Genomic DNA, 4,520 nt, shown 5'->3' with positions numbered 1-4,520 from the left:
TCTCCGAAGTGCGGAGACGCGTGTCTGGGCCACTCCGCCTGCTCAGGCGGCAGGAAGCGTCTCTGTAAAGGCGAACGGTCACCGCTGCGGGCGGCACAGCCGTCCTTCTGACCCCGGGGTCCGGCTCTCCTGCTGGGACTTGCCGCAGCTCCACACCGACCCCACGGGACCTGCCACACAGACCCCGCCTGCTCCTGGGCCCCTCCTGTCCCCTGCGCTGCGGGTCAGAGCAGGTCCCTGGGGGTGAAACGTGTCCCCTTCAGAGCCCAGAAAGGCCCCCAGGCCCTGCGCTCCCTTCTACGAAGTAAGGGCTGAGAGTCGCAGCAATTTTTCCTTCTCTCTGGAGGGACGTCCTGGCACAGCCCTGACCACGGGGCCCTGGACACTGCCCTGAAGTTCAGGTGCCTGAATTCTCGTGGGGTCGGCTCACCTCCCGCCCACAGTGGCAGATGTGCCTCCCGAGGCCTCTGGCACAGCAGCCTCCTCCTCCCCCAGCGTCATCGCCGCAACCAACACTGCCGTGTCCTGCGGGGGGGTCGGCGTCGCGGTCTCAGACGGCGTCAGGACAACGGCAGCGTCCGCACGACCCCGACACCAAACTGTGGACGAGCATTGTGGTCCCTGCCACGTGAGTGAAAACTGTTTCCGACCCTCCGTTCTAACTGCAGTGAGGAGGGTGCAGTGGCCCGTGTCCTTATTGTCCTGCTGTCACCGTGACTCCATGCCCAGCACCGCAGCGGCACCTGGAGCGACGACCGGGTGGAACCTCAGTGACCTGTGGTCACCGTGCAGGAGCCAGCAGTGTCTGCAAGGGCCCGGCCCAAGAATGAAACAGACCGGGGCCACCTGCCTCGCTTCTGTCAGGTCCCTGCTGGCGCCACCGTCCTCCCGGGACGCAGCGTTGTGTGTGATTCACCCCCTGGCCACAGAGGGGCCGTGCCAAAGGGCTCCCCCCATGATGCCTGCGACCTAATGCGCGGCTACTCCAACCGCCAAGTGTAGGCAATTACAGCCACACACTCGGGGCCAGGAAGTGACCACTGGGGGATGTGCCGGCCCAGGGGGCTCCCTGTGACCCACACTTCAGCCGTTTATCATCCTTATAAAAGGTTCCGTTTATTATCTGACCCATAAACCCTTTCTCTAATAGGGAGGCCAGGATGGCACTTGGTCCCCAGGTGTTGGTGTCCACCCAGATCCTGTGTCACCTGCTCTCAAAATGCCTCGATGTGCCCCGGTGTGCAGTCGCGGAGTCAGTGGCTGTAGAATCCTGTGGTGTGTACTTGTCCAGGCGTCGCTTGGTCCTGTCTCCTGGCGACCCGGCCACTGCTGCCATCAGCAGCTCCAGACTGGGAAATCGGCTCAAGTCCAAGAAAGCAGCAAGGGAGGTGACTTCTCTGCTGGGGTCCCTGCCCCGGGCGTTTCTGCTCTGCTCTGCTCAAGCCACCGCTGTCCCCAGGCCGTCGGGCCATCCCAGATGCAGCTTGCCCCGGGACCAAAGACCTGCCAGGGGATTAGAGCCTGTGTTCCGAGAAAGTGTCTCCGCGTCACTAATTCTTGTGTATCCAGGCTTCTGCTCTGTCCCCTGGATAAGTCACCCCACTCCTGCCCCTGCAGCCCTCTGCCACATGGCCCCTTTCCTGCGGCCCCCAGCCGGTCACCGGCCTGGCAGGCAGGAGAGGAGGCGGGCGGCCGGGACGAGGACACTCGCTGCCTTGTGTGGGGAGGCCCCTGCCGCGCCTCCCAGCACAGAGGAAGCGCCGGGTCCCTCTGCAAGCCGGGGGGTCGGGGGGCCTCAGAACTACGTCCTTGGGGCTCCACTCGGACATCCCAGCCCATGTTTTAGGGCCCCCTGTTTTCCCCACCAGGGTCCTGACTGCACAGACCAGGCTTGGCCAAGCAGACACGCCTGCAGCCAAGCGGTCCCCACCGTCACCTCCAGCCAGCGGCCCGGCCATTTCTGTCCTTCCGCTGTGGGAGATGGGATTTCTTTCCAACTCCCAGAGAGGCCCTCTGGCTCCGCGCTGAGCCCGGCCGGCACTGCTGGTGGACGGCCCACCGCCCCCTTCCTCTGCCGGGTGCCAGCGCAACTCGGCGGTAACCAGCCACCCCCACCGCCCCATGCCCTGCAAATGTCCCGACCACCACCTCTCCAAGGCGTTCCCTTCCACCAGGACAATTCCCCAGGTCACTCCTGGTGAAATCTTTAACAATTGGGCCCCGACCTTGTGCCAAAGGCTACCTGAGCCCCCACATCAGCCAGGACGGCGTCGCGCCAGTGCACGGCCTCCTCGCCGCCCTGCACTGCGTGTGCTGCTTGGGGTCCTCCCAAAAGCTGAGGCCACAGCGGGATTAGACGAGACTGGAGAGTTATCAGGGCCATGCCCGTGAGGGATGCAGGGGCTGGCCGCAGGGGACCGGGCCTGCAGCGAGTTCCCACACTGTTCCCGCCAGGCTGGGGGACGCCAGGTGCGAAGGTGACCCCTTAAAGGACCCAGGCCTGTGGTAGCCGCTTGTTTGTCCCCTGGGAGTGGCCACGTGGATCCAGAGGAGCACACAGGGCCCACTGTCAACTGTGCTCTGCCAGCAGTGGGCCTGAGCCTTGTGCTCTCGGCCACCACGTGGCTGCCACACTCAGGCAGACTTAGACGTGCACACGCACACGCACACACATGCACACTCACGCACAGCACACGCACACACACAGCACACGCACACCCACACACATGCACACTCACGCACAGCACACGCACACACACAGCACACGCACACCCACACACATGCACACTCATGCACAGCACACACACACACGCACACTCACAGCGCAAACTCGCTCACACACCCACACGCACACTCACATGCACGCTCACACACAGCACACACATGCACTCACGCACAACACACGCACACTCACAGCACACACTCACATGCAAACTCACACACAGCACACACTCACAGTGCACACTCGCTCACACACCCACACACACCCACACGCACACTCACACTCATTCGCACACTCACACCCCATCTCCAAAGGCCGCTGCTGCCCCAGGAGGGTGGGCAGGGTGAGGGGAGGGGCCCTGATGGCAGGAGCCGCCAGGTGGTCCCGCCCCAGCGGGGGGCTCTGGGAACCAGGAGCAGGTGGGAGGCCATGCAGTGCTTGCCGGGCCAGGGCAGGCCTTGCTGGCCCCTGGACGCCAGGCAGGGGCGTTTGGGGACGAGCTTGAGCGTCCTGTCGGGTGGCTCCATGGCAGCTTTTTCCCTCCTTGGGAAAGTTGGGGAGAGTTGTTCCGCCACCACCGCCTGCACATCGGGGACACGGCAGCTCCACAGAGCCCTGCCCTCCGCCCCTTTCCATCCCCCTCCCCACACAGATGGAAAGTGTGGTGGAGGGAGGAAGCCCGGAGATGGGAGGGGGTCCACACACGGAGGCCACCTCCCGGGGCACAGGTGACCAGAGCTCAGGGGCTCTCTCGTCCTGGGGGAAGGGGCTTACGGCAGAGATTTGCAGCTGGAGCAAACCACTGGCCGGGGGGCCCCTGCAGGGATTGCTCTGCTGCGGCCCCCGCCCTGCCTGCGCCCCACCTGGAGAAGGAGCCCGGGTGCAGGGGCTGTGTCTCCAGGGTGGGGGTGGGGATCCCAGCCACAGCCTGCCCACCCCAGGACCCCTTCTCACCCCGCCTGGCTGGGCTCAGGGACGTCCTGGCAGCCCCAGGGTGAAAGGGTGGCCTGGCCAGCATCACCAGGCCCTGGCCCACCTCCTCAGCACCCCAGGCCCGCAGCCCCTAGGGGATGGCACCCCCTCTCGCCCCAGGAGCGCCCCAGCTTGTGCAGGTGGTTGGGGCGCCCACAGCACGTTCTGACGCGGGGCGCGTGTCCCGAGCCCGCGCGGGGATGGAGGGGGGGTCTCAGCCTGCCCCGGCGTGGGGATGGAGGGGGGGTCTCAGCCTGCCCTTGCCGGGGCGCGGCTGCAGCGAAGGGGAACCGGGGAGACACAGGCTCGTGCTCCCCAACGCCTAGGCCGGGCGTGGACACGGCCCAGGGCCAGGTCACCCAGGAAGTGGGGACGGGGCGACAGGCGGCCAGGCCGGGACGTGAAGTCGGAGACGGTGCGGACCGGGCGGGGACTACTTCGCAGAGGGGCGGCAGGCTCCCCGCCCCCACCCCCTCCTCCTGGGCCCCCTCGGGCCCTCCGCCTCCTCCCATGCCCCGCCCCGTCCCCTCCCGCCCTGCGGCCCGGCCCCGCCAGCCCGCGTCCCCTCCCAGCCCCCGCCGTCCCCCGACCCCTTTCCCACTCCTCCCTCCCGTCCGGGTCCCTTCCGACCCCCTCCCCATCCCTCCTGCCCCCTCCCGGCCCGCCGGCCCCAACCCCGACGGTCCCATCCGCGGGGCCGCAGCGCCTCCCGGTGGCCGCGCGGTCGGGACGCACGGCGCGGGCGGGGCTGGGCTATAAAGTGGGCGGCCCCCGCCGCGGTCCCCTCCCTCCGGCCCTCTCGGCGCCGCGCCTCGGCCGTCAGGAC

Source organism: Eulemur rufifrons, chromosome 7 (assembly GCF_041146395.1).
Source record: "Eulemur rufifrons isolate Redbay chromosome 7, OSU_ERuf_1, whole genome shotgun sequence".
In the NCBI taxonomy this organism is placed as follows: domain Eukaryota; kingdom Metazoa; phylum Chordata; class Mammalia; order Primates; family Lemuridae; genus Eulemur; species Eulemur rufifrons.
Note: the sequence above shows the minus strand (reverse complement) of the source record.